The sequence below is a fragment of the Pseudorca crassidens genome, chromosome 11, assembly GCF_039906515.1.
Source record: "Pseudorca crassidens isolate mPseCra1 chromosome 11, mPseCra1.hap1, whole genome shotgun sequence".
Taxonomy (NCBI): domain Eukaryota; kingdom Metazoa; phylum Chordata; class Mammalia; order Artiodactyla; family Delphinidae; genus Pseudorca; species Pseudorca crassidens.
In genome coordinates this window covers 65,390,667-65,406,506 of record NC_090306.1, presented here as the reverse complement: position 1 = coordinate 65,406,506, position 15,840 = coordinate 65,390,667, and the positions used below count along the sequence as shown (strand labels likewise).

At 41.9% G+C, this 15,840-nt stretch overlaps 1 protein-coding gene and 1 long non-coding RNA gene across 5 annotated transcripts in view; one reads left to right on the top strand and one right to left on the bottom strand.

Annotated features, from left to right (window-relative positions):
• NAV3 (neuron navigator 3) overlaps positions 1-15,840 on the bottom strand; it is a 944,477-nt gene that overhangs the window by 826,347 nt on the left and 102,290 nt on the right. For 3 of the 4 annotated variants that reach the window (XM_067697414.1, XM_067697416.1, XM_067697417.1), the window contains exon 1: positions 7,071-7,318. The exons of the other annotated variant lie outside the window; for it this stretch is intronic. The gene's annotated coding sequence lies outside the window, so the exon portion shown is untranslated. Of the gene's footprint in view, positions 1-7,070; positions 7,319-15,840 lie in introns of those variants that run through there. 4 annotated transcript variants of the gene reach the window in all.
• LOC137202227 (uncharacterized) lies at positions 6,866-10,489 on the top strand. Its single transcript, XR_010932499.1, has 3 exons — positions 6,866-7,109; positions 8,716-8,781; positions 10,333-10,489. It is a non-coding gene; the product is annotated as an uncharacterized lncRNA (long non-coding RNA).

Below are 15,840 nucleotides of genomic sequence, written 5' to 3'. Positions count from 1 at the left end.
AAGCAATCTACAGATTCAATGCAATCCCTATCAAACTACCAATAGCATTTTTCACAGAACTAGAACAAAAAATTTCACAATCTGTATGGAAACACAAAAGACCCCAAATAGCCAAAGCAATCTTGAGAAAGAAAAACGGAGCTGGAGGAATCAGGCTCCCTGACTTCAGACTATACTACAAAGCTACAGTAATCAAGACAGTATGGTACTGGCACAAAAACAGAAGTATAGATCAATGGAACAGGAAAACCCAGAGGTAAACCCACACACATATGGTCACCTTATCTTTGATAAAGGAGGCAAGAATATACAGTGGAGAAAAGACAGTCTCTTCAATAAGTGTTGCTGGGAAAACTGGACAGCTACATGTAAAAGAATGTAAAAGAATGAAATTAGAACACTCCCTAACACCATACACATAAATAAACTCAAAATGGATTAAAGACCTAAATGTAAGGCCAGACACCATCAAACTCTTAAAGGAAAACAAAGAACACTCTATGACATAAATCACAGCAAGATCCTTTTGGGCCCACCTCCTAGAGAAATGGAAATAAAAACAAAAATAAACAAATGGGACCTCATGAAACTTCAAAGCTTTTGCACAGCAAAGGAAACCATAAACAAGACGAAAAGACAACCCTCAGAACGGGGGAAAATATTTGCCAATGAAGCAACTGACAAAGGATTAATCTCCAAAACATACAAGCAACTCAGGTAGCTCAATATCAAAAAAACAAACAACCCAATCCAAAAATGGGCAGAAGACCTAATTAGACATTTCTCCAAAGGAGATATACAGATTGCCAACACACACATGAAAGAATGCTCAGCATCATTAATCATTAGAGAAATGCAAATCAAAACTACAATGAGATATCATCTCACACGGGTCAGAATGGCCATCATCAAAAAATCTAGAAACAATAAATGCTGGAGAGGGTATTGAGAAAAGGGTACCCTCTTGTAGTGTTGGTGGCAATGTAAATTCATACAGCCACTATGGAGAATAATATGGAGGTTCCTTAAGAAAATAAAAATAGAACTACCATACAATGCAGCAATCCCACTACTGGGCATATACCCTGAGAAAACCATAATTCAAAAAGAGTCATGTCCCAAAATGTTCATTGCAGCTCTACTTACAGTAGGCAGGACATGCAAGCAACCTAAGTGTCCATCGACAGATGAATGGATAAAGAAGATGTGGCACATATATACAATGGAATATTACTCAACCATAAAAAAGAATGAAACTGAGTTATTTGTACTGAGGTGGATGGACCTAGAGTCTGTCATACAGAGTGAAGTAAGTCAGAAAGAGAAAAACTAACACTGTATGCTAACACATATATATGGAATCTAAAAAAAAATGGTCAGAAGAACCTAGGGGCAAGACAGGAATAAAGATGCAGACCTACTATAAAATGGACTTGAGGATACGGAGAGGGGGAAGGGTAAGCTGGGACAAAGTGAGAGAGTGTCATGGACGTATATACACTACCAGACGTAAAATAGCCAGCTAGTGGGAAGCAGCCGCATAGCACAGGGAGTCAGCTCGGTGCTTTGTTACCATCTAGAGGGGTGGGATAGGGAGGGTGAGAGGGAGAGAGATGCAAGAGGGAAGAGATATGGGGACATATGTATATGTATAACTGATTCACTTTGTTGTAAAGCAGAAACTAACACACCATTGTAAAGCAATTATACTCCAATAAAGATGTTTAAAAAAAAAAAGCAAAACTGGGAATAAAATAAGTATGACTTAAAAAGAAATATCTATGGATAGTGTTGATACTGCATATAGACTAAGCTTTTCTGGAAACAAGAAGAATGGATCCCCTCCAAATAAATGTATTCTTGTCTCCCAGGCATCTGGTCATTACTTTCAGCTTGAGACTGTAGGGAAAAGCTAAGGGGGGAGGGTGGGAGGGCACAACTCTTATGTGGACAAATATTATGATGTACGTTCAGACTTAGAAGGAAAAATCTAAACAGAAAAATAACTGGACTTCTGATACTGCTTCTGTTGTTGAAATGGAACAGTAATAATAATAGTAGTGAATATGCAATGAATATTTTCTACATGTCAGGAGGAGTTCTAAATGTTAATATTCTCTTCCATTTAGTCTACAAAGTCCTTCTCAACACCTTTTACGGATGAGGAAACTAAGACTCCGATAAACAAAATTACCAAAAATAACCTACATGGTAAGTACCAGAGCTGGGATTCAAACTCAAGCAGTCTACTCTAGAAGCTAAATCTTTAATTGTTGTGCAATATTGCCTAAAAATGGGTCAATACAATCAGGCAGCCATGGTGTCGGATTCCATCTTAATAGGTAGCATAAGATGGAGTTCAATAACATAAATGTTTCTTTTGAATGGAAAGAAACTCCTAAGGGTATGACTCTGTGGTCATATTTGTAATTGTAACATAAGCATGTAAAAGGAACCATTTCTTCCTCAATGCTATGCCTACAAACCTACCAAAAGCCACCAAGTAAGGCCTGGAGACTTAGATGATGTTCCCCAGTAAAAAACACTGAAAGCTCGATATGAGTTATACATATAAATGGACTGCATATAAATATCTACAAAACAAGATTAAAGAAATACAAAGTTTTCAAATCTTCTTGACTATACCCGAACTGTTATAGATCACTTCTTGTCAAAAATGCTGACTCGCTAGAAAACGTTGGCCCTATGTCACCGGTAGTGTTTCCAGACCTTCAAATCTCTATCTAGGTCCCCATTATCTCAAGTACTTACCCAAACAAGCACAACCAGCAATCGTCCCAACCGCGACGTTTTGTATGAAAATGCTGCATAGATTAACAAAAAGGAGCATTGTACAAACACTGTATAATCTAATAACATGAACAAGCAGCTTTTAAATCCTTACAGGGACCAAGCTAATTCTAAAACAACTTTACAATGTTTAAAGAAAATAAGATAATAATAAACAGATAATTCTGAAGACCTGGAGCTTTAGGGAAAAAAAGGGACCACTAAGTTACATAACCAACTTGAGAGATACATTGAATTCAAAACCTGTGCTACTGCAATGCTTGTCCTGAGACATCATCTGGGACAGAGGAGGATGATGACCTGTGGAAACATCACCACCAGAGGCTCGTAACATATTACTGTTGACAGTCAGACCTGGGAGGAAAAATGAAGTCTGAGCAGAAAGATAGCTCTGGGGATTTTTCCTATCCTGAGGTCCACTTAACCTAACAGAGAATTACTTTTCGTTACAAAATGGGGGAGGGGGAAGAGGAGATCTTAAATGGTTTAAAAAAAGGAAATTTATTCCTCACTGGCATTCATGTCAGTAAAAGGGTGATACCTGCTGGGGTTATTCAGTTCTGCATATTACGTTACATGATTAGTCACTAAGCATCGACTACCTATATCCACAGAATAGAGAGTAATACATTTGCCTTTTCCTGAATGGAAGGAAATATTCAGCATCATTACCCATAAGCCAGTGGTATAAGGAAAGATTTCCTTTCTCTATTTGGAAGTCTTGGAAGTCTTGTCTGTTGCCTCTGAGAGAGAGAGAGAGAGAGAGAGAGAGAGAGAGAGAGAGAGAGAGAGAGAGAGAGAGAGAGAGAGAGAGAGAGAGTGTGTGTGTGTGTGTGTGTGTGTGTGTGTGTGTGTGTGTGTGTGTGTTTTAGTATCCACCATTGCTACACATGTACACCTGTGTTTATATATGATTATGTCATATTCACATATATTTGAGAATTCAAAGACAGGAAAAAGATTACTATGCCCATTTTTCTTCTGGAGAAAACAAAGCCAAGTGACATGTATGAACAAGGAGGCCAGCGCAAGAATCACTCTGCGACGCAGTCAGAAGGAAGAATATAACCTTGGCCTCTTGGGTCCTATTTCCAAACACACCTCCCTGACTCCCAACATTTTAAAGTTGACACAGCCTCTGTTTGATTTGGTGATATTCTCACCCTAATTATCCTAGCTACACACAAAGTCAGTTGCACATACACACTTCTTTATAAACTCTTTTCAATTAAAAAAAGTAACCTGTGTTTTCTGAAAATTTTATAACATTCATGTGAAAGAGGAGCTAAGGGGAATCGCAAAGGTGGGAATCGTTCTGACTAAAGTCAAAAAGTTAACACCAGTCCATACAAAGAAGGCAGCACGCTTTTCCTATCAGGGATCATTATCCCTGAAGGATCACAAAGTGTGGATCTGGGTCCACACTTCAGCTTGCACCCAGGATAACCATTTCCTGTTGCCATGGGTTACAAGGATGAGTCACTTGGAGCCCTCCAGACAACTTGAGAGACGTCTTATCTTATACCAATGTCAGAATTAACAAAATATATTCTTGGTAATTAGCAGTGCTCAGCAATACAGTCTATTAAAATATCAGATCAAAAACATCTGTTAATCCCTCTGCATGAAAATGGGGACTTGAGGTAAGTAAACTTGAGGGATTTTTTTCCTATTATAAAGCAGATAGCTTATCATTCCCAACCTTTCATTAAATGATCCATATACAGTTGCAATCACAAGGGGGAGAAAACAGTTTCAGGATCAATGTACTATAAATAAAAGAGTAATTTGTGTCTTGTCACTAATATACCTTTTAACCTCAAATCACACAAGGCTTAATCAGAACAGGCTTTATGTTAAATCCTTCACATACACACACGAAAAGGAGCATTCACACCAAAAACATTATATGCCCAGGAGGGAATGACCTCTCCTAAACCAAGAAGAAAAAATGAACATTTTATTGCATCCACAATTAATTGTACATTCAAGTTCCATGCAGCCTGCCAGGAGTATCTTGTAAACGTGTCAGGAGCAACCCACCCAACCAAGGAACACCAAAACATCAGAAGTCAGGTGCAAACAATAATGTGGGACCATTACTACTATCACCGTTCACTAGAAGAAAACGTTGTAGGAAAAACATGCTTTTTGGATGTCACTGGCAAGGGGATTTAAGTCTTTTATAAATATTCATTTGAAATGCATAAATATGACCTCGGGTCCAAAAAGTATTAGGTGTAGAATTAAGAAGAGGAAAATACATTTAAAACCCACAGCTCCTTAATTGGCTAAAAACAAAGACAGTGTGGGGTAACATGGCAATATTTATCTTTTCTTGGTTTGAGTATAGTTTCCATTATATCAGTAGTTTCTCTTCTTCCTGACCCATTCTCTGCTCCAAGATTCTTTATTCTATATTAAAAGTTGAATTTAAAAACAAATGTGCAGACAAAGGAAAGGAGGCAATGGGAGCTCTCTAAAACGGAGACCTTTTCTATATAAACTATGAACACCACTGAAACAGAGTGGAGGAAAATCATTGATTAGTATTGTTTTCACCTATGAAATAACTCTGACCTCAGGAAAACTTGAGAACATAACAACTAGATGTTTTAAGAAACAAAAGAAATCCGTATAAATCCTATTTCTGGTTAAATAGAAGTCATCCCCTTTTCACCTTTGTTTCCACATGATACAGACATCTTAAGTTTCAAAGAAAAATAAAACCATAGTGAAAAGCACCTCAACATAAATAAAGCTGAGTGGGTTCTATAGTATAGGGGCTCTGTTTTCAAATAAGCTTTAACTTATACCTACCTAGTATGGTGATACACATGCTAAGAACCAAAGGCAAAAGTCTGATTTTATTGTATTTTCATATCTTCAGTACTGAAGTCTGAATCTAGTTATGTATTTTACACTAGAGTTGCTATGCCTTTTCTATTCTTTGGCAGGTCTCAATTGTCCTGGCCCCCCACTTGGTTCTTTTAGCCATCCTCGACTTTGGGAAGCAAGCCTCTGAACCTTAATTATGATCTATCTACTCATTCCAGTGACTAAGAAGTGCAAAACTGAGTGAGGTTTAAAGAGATAATTAAGGGAATAGAAGTTGCATGTTCCTCATCAACTGGGAGGAAAAAAAAACACACACCTGTCTCCCAATTCCCCTAAAATTAAATATCTAAGAGAGGAAAGAGTTTATCAATAATTTAAAAGGGAAGTTTCTCTAGAGTAAAACTAGATTTTTTAAAAGATTTCTTTATACCCATGGCTTATGTGGATTTGAAACATATGCAGCCCTTACAATACATGTCATACTGGGAGCACGGAAGCAAGCTGCAGAACTCTGATACTGACATAGACGCCCAGCTTAGAATGCAGTTCTGCAGAATCAAGGGAGATCAATAGATTCAGGAAACAAATATGTTGATTCACGAGGACGAGGCTGAAAACGACCAAGTTGAGGTGGCCACGCTGCAGGTTTCACTGCTCTTCCCATGCTGTCAGAACCAAAGGTTACAAACGACTCCCCTTTATTGTAAGAGGGAAAGGAGAAAAGGAAACGAGGGGAGGAAAAAAGAGGCAAGGAAGGGAACAGAATGGAGCCAGTCATGAGGAAAGGAAGAAAGAAATGAGAAAGGAGAAAGAGAAAGAGAGAAAGCCGGAGAGGGGCGGGGGAGTAGGAAGAAAAGCTATGATGTATGGACGCTCGCCAGCCACCCAGCCGAGCGCTCCATCACCCCCCAAGCCTGCGTCGCTCGTCTGGAAACGTGGGGGTCCCCGGTTCCGCCGCCCTGGTGCTGACAGCCCTCCCCGCGACCCAGGCCGGCGCACCCAGCGCCGAGATGCCCAAAGTAGCCCACCAGAGCCCAGCCGCCCGAGCCCGCCACTCCCTGGACCGCGCTCGCCACCCACCCCCGCCCCGACTTCTCCCCGCGCCCCCCATCACTAGTCTCAGGGAAAAAGCCGACGAGAGTGCAGAAATGGGAAAATCAAAAAGAGGAAGGGAGGGGGCAACCAAAAGAATTATTTATATATATATATATTTTTTTATATACGTACATAATTTTTTTCTTAAATAATGTGGTCATGGGTCCTGGGGGAACAGCAGGGGAGGAGACCCGTGGCAGGCACCTGGGAAGGAACACGCTGTTGCAAATACCCCGGGCTGCGTTGGGCTGGGCGATTTTCCACAAAAGGAAGTTTGGAAGAAGCGCAGAGGTTTGCCTTTGCAAAGAACGAAATCCCAGCGTTACCTGACTGAAGACAAGCCGGCGGGCCGCGGAAATCCTCAGGTTTGCGATATTGAGCCACTTGATCAGGTTACTATGGAAATCGTTTTAAGGAGAAGAAGGAAAAAAAAAAAGCCACCAGCCAGGCATATCCTCGTCACCTCCGAAGGAAATTGCCGGGGCCGCCGAACGCGGGCGCGGGACCGGGCGCGGCGCCTCTCCCGGCCCGGCTCGCTCTTTCTTCCCTCCTCGGCCGGGCCGCGCCTCCCCGCCCCGCGCCGCCGCCGCCGCCGCCGCCGCCGCCGCCGAGCAGCCCGCGGGCCGAGCGAGCCCTCCGCGGCGCGCAGCCGGGAGCGAGAGCGCGAGCGAGCTCGCAGCCGCCTGCCAGCCTCGGCGGCGGGCGGCGGGCGGCGCTGTTTCCCAGCAGCGCAGCTGGAATTTAAAGAGACAGGCGCGTCGTGGGGTTAGGGCCCCGGCCCGCGAGAGGAGCACGCCGGACGCCCACCGTCTCCGCCCCGGCCGAGTGGCCAGAGCCGGCCCTGCGAGAAAAGTTTCCTGCGGGGATAGCGGGAGGAGTGCTTGAAACCAGCCTCGGCCTCCTCTCCCGAATGCAGAACACAGACTGCAAGGAGAGTACAAGGGATTTTTTTTTTTCCCTCCCTTGGAGACTAGGGGGGAAATGATTTGTATGCTCAACAAGTCATGCACCTATTTTCAGCCGCGCTCGTTTCCGTCCTTGTGCACCGACTTTTTTCATTGAAAGCACAGGGAGACAAATGGGGGTTCACTCCTCGTTTTATGTCAGACTCCAAGCAGAGACGCATGGGTTTGGAGGGAAGGTGGTGGCGGGAAGATACAGCTGTCAATTATCTTGGAAAATCTTTTTTTATTTCGTCTTCTTCTCTCAGCCAGCGAAGCACCTCCTTTTCCCTTCCCTCCCAGCCCTGGAGAACAGGCTTGAAGGTAGACTCCAACCTCTAGTCCAGCATCATCTGACAAATTACCTTCCCGCCGTCACCTTTTCTCTACAGCGTTGAATGCAAGCCTGCTTCTGTTGCCGAGAATAAGCAAGAATCTAGCAGAAAGAAGCATCTAGTCTGGCTGGCCCTTTTCAATCCCTAGCGGAAAGCCAGTTTTTCAGTGGGCAGTTCTCTCACTGCTATTGCAAATAAGGCTCAGATTTGTGCTGTTCCCAACATAGAGCCCAGAAAGAATGTGTTTATAAATTTACATGGTTTAATACCACCACGGATGTATTCAGAGTACCAGAGAAATTATGATCCAATCAATTTATTTTGCTATTCTAACCATCACCTTTCACTGCATTATATACTAAACAGCCATCGTGGTACCAGTTCAACCCAGATTTTCCCCAGGGAGTAAAGAATAAGGAGACTCTCCCTGTGGTCTTGTCCAAATCAATCAAACTGAGTCCACAGAGTACTCTTCCAAAGAGTAGCAAATGCTCCATAAATGGGGACGGCCCTCTATTGGGTTGGTAGAATGTATTCTCAGAAGGAATGAATCTACTACATCTAGATTATCAACACCTCGTGGGCAGGAGCCATGCATATTTCTCTATCTTTATATTTTTATGAGCCCAGCACAAAGCAAGGATGCTACATTCTAACTCAAGTGTCTGAAATTTCTTCCCTGTCTCTCCTTACAGACTTACCTCCAGTACCGATACGTGTTCCACGCATCCACCTTGCTCGTCTCTTACCCTTCTTTCCGGGTAAGCCTTCAAAAAATAATAGTCTTACCTAAATCCTCCCAGAGTTCCCCCATTTCCTTCAGGAAAACAGACAAATTTCTTATCATGGTATAGGACAGGGTTTATCATGCATCAGAATCACCTGGAGAGCTTATTAAAGATTTCTAGGCCCCATATTCCTGTTCGACTTTTCCCCTTTAATGGGTCTAGGCTGGGGCAGAAGAATTTGTAGTCCTAACAAGACCCCAGCTGATGCTGATGCTGTGGCTCTGGGACCCACCCTTTGAGAACCATCTTTGATGAGGTAGCCCCCCGCCGACTCCTCCTGTTTCATCATCCTTCACACCTGCCCCCAGCTGCCAAGCCAGTTAACTTACTGATGCCATGCTTTCTCAGACAGCACCCACTCACCCCACCTGTGCACATGCTGGTCTCTGCCAGGAATCCCTTCCCCCCTTCCCATGTCCTCCCTCACCACATCTGGTCACTTTTGCTCAACCCCCAAAACTAAACTCCTTCAGGAGGCCTCCCCAGACACTCCCAGGTCCCACATCTGAGTTTAGCACCACACCTTGTGCTGCCGCTGTACCCACTTTTCACACCTAAGGTATAATAATTGTATGTTTACCTGTCTGCTTCCTCGCTAGACTGGCTGTGCTAGGGGCAGGGGCTATAGCTTATTTATCTGAGCATCCCCCAGTGCCTAGCACCTCGGCAGAGATATTGCAGCCCAATAAATGTGGAGGAGGGTGAGGAGAGACAGGGAGAAGAAGAGGGACATTTCTGATTGCCGATGATTGTGATGATGATCAAAGACAAAGGACAGAGTGACATAAGGGAAGTTGTAATAATACTAGAAAGGACAGAGGGAAAACAAGGAATTAATATTTCTGAACTTCTAGCATGTATCAGATACTGGGTTAAATGCTTTGCATGTCTGCTATAAACAATGTTTGTGTCTCCCCTAAATTCATATGTTGAAACCTAATCCCCAGTGTGATGGTATTTGAAGGTGGGACCTTTGGTGAGGGGATTAGGACATGAGGGTAGAGCCCTCTTAAGTGGAATTTAGTGCTCTTGTAAAAGAGATTCCAGAGAGTTCCCCTGCTCCTTCCTCCACATGAAGACACAGTGAGAAGATGGTCATCTACTAGGAAGCTTGTCCTCGCCAGACACCGAATCTGCGGGCTTCTTGATCTTGAATTTGCCAGCCTCCAGAACTGTGAGAAATAAACACAGTTTGTCATTTAAGCCACCTAGTCTTGGGTATTCTTGTTAGAGCAGCCGAAAAGTTTAAGACAATGTTACCTCATCTCTTCCTCAAAGCAACCCTGCAAGATCAATATTACCTGAAATCTAAGGCGAGGAAAAGTTAAGTAGCTTGCTCAATATCACACAGCTATTTAGTAGCTGTTGTGAGTGAAGCGAGGGAGGTTATGCTTTACTGCAAGTGCCACAGAGACAGGTTTCCACAGGTATAAATGTGTTTAATGTATATCTTGTTAATGTTCATGAGTTTTTGTTACTTTGATGAATATCACTTGACCTCTCACTTCCCTTCCTGCCTCACAGGCTAAGGCAGGGACCTCAAAGGCTTTATTGATGCTTCCCTGCCTCAACAGTCCAGTGAGGACTTCTCTGACTGCTGAGTGTCGTTTCTGTGTGGTCTTGCTCAACCTACATATGGTATCCTTAATGTTATATAAATTTGTAACCGATCGACTAAACCAGACAGGTAAACATCCATTATAGTGGCAGGGCCAGAGTTCTTAACTTGTCTATCTTTCCACTATACTACATTTTACTATAATGGAGGTAAACATTAACTGGCAAGAAAATATGTGAATAAATTAAAAGTATGGTAGATAGAATTATTTGTGCTCCCTTTTGGATATTTGTCAAACATATACATATGCACACACACACACACACACGCACACACAGAAGTGAGTTTGTATGAAAGTAGATTTTACAGACATTAGGGATAAGGCTTCAATCAAAAATTTAGCTAATTTGTTATAAATAAACCAACTCTCATAGCTCATGAAATCAGTTCAGTATAAACTTGGCAAGCATACAAAGACAGAATAAATTAGTATCAAATATTTCTCTATAGGAATGTTCATTTTCCTTGAATGTGTGTCTTTTACATAGGATTATACTAAAATCATGACATTCTTACAGCCAGAAGGTATCTTTAGGGCAGTGGTTCTTTCTTTAGCTGCATAGTAGAAACACTTGGGGGAGCATTCAAATACCTGAATGCCCAGGTTGCACCTCAAAGCAATTGTCTCAGAACCTCTAGGATTGGTATCCAGGCATCAGGGTTTTTAAAGCCTGCCAGGTGATTCTAATGGACAAGCAGGATTGAGAATCACTTCTGAGATGATCTGAGTGGAATTCAAACCCGGCTCCTGCTTAGAATCACCTGGGAAATGTTAAAGGCTACCATGCCCAGGCCCACCTATAGAGATTCTGATTTGGTTTCGGTGGGGCCCAGTCCTTTCTACACCTAAAAGCAACCCCAGGAGATTCTAATGTTGAGCCAGGTTTGAGAATTATAGTCTTAGACCAATAGTTCTCAGAGCAGCGTCCTCAGGACAGCTCCATGAGCACCACCTGGGAACTTGTTAGAACAACAGACTCTCATTCCCATCCCAGATCTAGTGAATCAGAAATGCTCGTGCTGGGGTCCAAAACTCTGTATTTCCACAAGTCCTCCTGATTATTCTGATATGTCTTAAGTTTGGGAACCACTGCCTTACAACATGGTATTAATGACATAATTCTCCTTTGGAATTAAGAACTCAGTGTTATCTTCAGCAAACATCTACTGAATCCCTACCATGGTGGTTCTAACAAGTTTCCAGGTCACAGTGATGCTGCAGGATCAGGGAGTCACAGTTTGAGAACCACTGTCCTATTATGTGCCAGGCCCTGTAATAATTATTAATAATCTTGAAATTTGTTTTATTTTTTTGTTTTCAAAAGGAACCTATCCCGGCTTCCCTGGTGGCGCAGTGGTTGAGAATCTGCCTGCTAATGCAGGGGACACGGGTTCGAGCCCTGATCTGGGAGGATCCCACATGCCACGGAGCAACTAGGCCCGTGAGCCACAACTACTGAGCCTGCGCGTCTGGAGCCTGTGCTCCGCAACGAGAGGCCGCGATAGTGAGAGGCCCGCACACCGCGATGAAGAGTGGCCCCCACTTGCCACAACTAGAGAAAGCCCTCGCACAGAAACGAAGACCCAACACAGCAAAAATAAATTAATTAATTAATAAACTCCTACCCCCAACATCTTATAAAAAAAAAAAGGAACCTATCCCAAAATAAAACCAATGTGTTGTGGCTCCATCGAGCTTATTAAAAGTCTTGAACCTTATTCCCTAAGTAAAAAAGTACAGGATTGTGTAATATATATATATTTTTTTACCTACTTTGACTTACCAAGTCAGAAAAACCTTTTGCATTCAGCCCTAAAAGCTATGGGCACCATAGTTATGGATGTGATTGTAAAAAGTTCCTTTACTATACTAGATTGCAGAAAAACCTCAGGGGAAAAAAAAAAAAAAGATAATCCCTCTCCCCTCAAACCAAAGCATCAGATCCAGGGCATAAGAAAGCTGCTGATGAAAATGTTGCCCTCTCCGGCTACACAAATGAGCCAATCTGCCTTCCCAAAGAGGCTACTCTTCTTCCTGTGATTGCTCTAAGAAGAAGGAAAAACCTGTTCATTCTCAAAAAGCAAAAACCGTTCTTAGTGCCTTGGTGTCAACATAGCTATATAAACTCTGTCCATCCTAACCCACAGACGTTAAAAGAACCCCTGGTTCCCACAGCCTGAGCTTCTTTCCAGGGAAAAGCACAGAAGTGCAGATGACTGAAAGCAAGCACTGTATCCCTAATCTTTGCCTCTAGTCAGGCAGCCAAAGAAAACCCTCAACCAGAGCACTCAAAAGAAGACACCCTAGACCATGAAATCTCCTTTCATCCTTTTAGCTGCTTGAATTGATTTCAGGCTACTAGCCTGGATCCTTGAGGGAGGATCTTTTGGGGATAAGCTTTTTTTTTTTTAATATTAAGAGACCCTACCTCTACTTGCCAATTGCTTTTGACAAATTCTGAAATAAACTGCATTTTCTTTCTGATACTACTTTAGGATCAATGGCATTTCTCTACTTTAACAGATGAGAGCTCCAGGGAGAAGATCCTAAAAGAGCTCCGAGTTGCCAGCCAAAACATCAGGTGCTGAGGTGCTGACAAGAGAAAAAGCTTTCCAAGAGTGATCGACCAGCCTCTGTTTGCCTGTGCCTTTTCAAATGGCCACAATGTTATTTACTACCTCAGCCACTGAACTACTTACTCTCCAAAGGTCTTAAAGTTTGAATGAAGTCTCCCTCTACCAAGGCTGGAGGCAATAAGAGTCACTGCCCTACAGCAAAATGTCACCCAGATTTTTTATATACCCTTAAATAAGCAATGCAGCTCCAAGAAATGTAATTAAGTTGCTTAAGTGAACAGAGAACAGCAGTAAGTGGCCTTTTAAAATATCAGTTGGGAGGGGGAAAATGTAAAGGGAACAAAAAGTACGTAAAGATGACGAAAAGAAAGGGAATGTAAGAATAATTGGGAAGGGAATTGCTGTGAGTGGCAAGACGGCCTTCATTTGGAGAGTGTCAGTTACAGAGAGACAGCTGGGGTTGTTTCAGTATGGAGTGAATCTCTTTGGAAAAAAATAATAAGTTAAAATTTCAAATCAGAGGACTCTTAAAAATAGATTACTACCTGAATTTGAAAGTAGCAGTGAGGTTACATAAAAGAATATCCCTGTTCTTAGTAGATTTCAGGTGAACTTACACTGAAACAGCTACAAAAATAACAATAATAAATGCTTATATAAGAATAAGAATGTGGGGACTTCCCTGGTGGCGCAGCGGTTAAGAATCCACCTTCCAATGCAGGGGACACTGGTTCGAGCCCTGGTCCAGGAAGATCCCACATGCTGTGGAGCAATTAAGCCTGTGCACCACAACTACTGAGCCTGCGCTCTAGGGCCCGCGAGCCACAACTACGGAAGCCCGCGCACCTAGAGCCTGTGCTCCGCAACAAGAGTAGCCACTGCAGTGAGAAGCCCGTGCACCGCAACAAAGAGTAGCGCCCGCTCACTGCAACTAGAGAAAGCCCGTGTGCAGCAATGAAGACCCAATGCAGCCAAAAATAAATAAATGAATAAATAAATTTAACAACAACAACAAAAGAATAAGAATGTGTTTCTTATTCTTATATAAGAATATGATAATTCAGGAGTTTGGGATTAACATATACACACTACTATATATAAAATAGATAACCAGCAAGAAGCTACTGTATAGCACAGGGAACTGTACTCAAGATTTCATAATAGCCTATAAGGGAAAAGAATCTGAAAAGTAATATATATATGTGTGTGTGTGTGTGTGTGTGTGTATAACTGAATCACTGTGCTGTATACCTGAAACCAACATGATATTGTAAATCAACTACTATAAAAAAATTTTTTTAAGAATATGTTTCATACATGGAGAAAGAGAATGCAAATGTGACATGTTAATGAAAGTTATATGTAGGTGAATCTAAATGAATTACAACAGACTTATAACTTCTCTGAAGATTTTACAGTTTTTCAAAATAAAAGATTTAATTAAAAAAGAAGAGATTAGTAAAAGTTCTGCAAAGTTAGTTACTCAAAGGAACAATACAAAAAAGAGTTTAAAATGAGGGTCCTGAAAATAGATTTCTAGGCTGTTCTAAAAACCGTTAACAGGAGATTGGCAACGTGTTCCCCTCTGGTATGACAATTACTGTCATTAGAGGTGTGGCGAACATGTTTTAGCGCATCGTTTCTTCCAAGTAATCAGCACACTACTCTGTACCATGGTGACCTTTTGAATACTCTGCCAATTGACTTCCAGGCCATTCCAGCTCCCCCTTGTTTATAGCCTTGGTTACTTAGAAGACAATAAGCAAGACTGGCTAGCTGTGAGGCCTGCCTTTCCCTGCTCATCAGCGCTCAGAATCACATTTTCTCTCTCTCCCAGAGGCTTCATGACAACCCTTACCCTTGGTCTGTAGAGCAGTAGCCCCGATAACCTTCTATAAGTTCAGGTTTAAGAGCTACAAGCAGTTGTATGAGCTTCTCAGAGGCACTCAGTAGAACACCAAGATCAGCACAGTTATACTTTTCTGTATTACAAATTATGAGAGTAGAATTATAAACCTCTCGACAATCTAGATGCACGTAATCCTTGAAACCATGGTATATCCAAATTATTCATATATTTTTCTATCATTAAATCATCTTCACCTGTTGTTTTCATGAATTTGTAATCCATGTCCTTCCTTATGCTAAATCTTCATGGATGCCGATGGCACTGACCCACACTAAGGTTTCCTCTAAAAATTCCTGCAACAAGCAATCTCAAACCCTGAGTCACACCCAGATCATGAAATAAGAGGAAGTCAGCACTTATCTTAAGCTTTATGAATGAGAATTCCCCAGCAGACAGAAATTCCCACAAATAACTGACAAAAAAATGGAATCAAAACAAGCCAGGTGCATTCAATTTCTGCAAGGCAAATGCCCAGTTTCTGTTAGAACAGAATGGGGAGAAAAAAAGATTCTGAGTTCCAGTATTTGGTCAACGCTGACCTGCCTAGGTTTCATATCTTTGGGGGAAAATAAGCAAAAATGGAAGAATTAGCTAGCATGAAAATAAAATGGAGCAGAGAGTGATTTTATCCACATGTGGGAGGATATAGAAAATAGATAAAGTTAGGAAAAGTTAATCACTTCTTGCCACACACTGACAGCACAAATCAAAATTCAAGATGTGCTTGCTAGGTAGAAACATCAAGAGAATGTTCTCCATTTCTTTCAGAAATAAAGAATCAGGTAAGGGAATTTCTATTTGAATAGCACCATATATAGGGAGAAGAATTATACATTCGATTGTCCTTATCAGTGAATACAAAACCACACTCCCACGGAACACTCAATAAGCAAAACATAAGTGATAACTAGAAAGCTAGAATCACCTC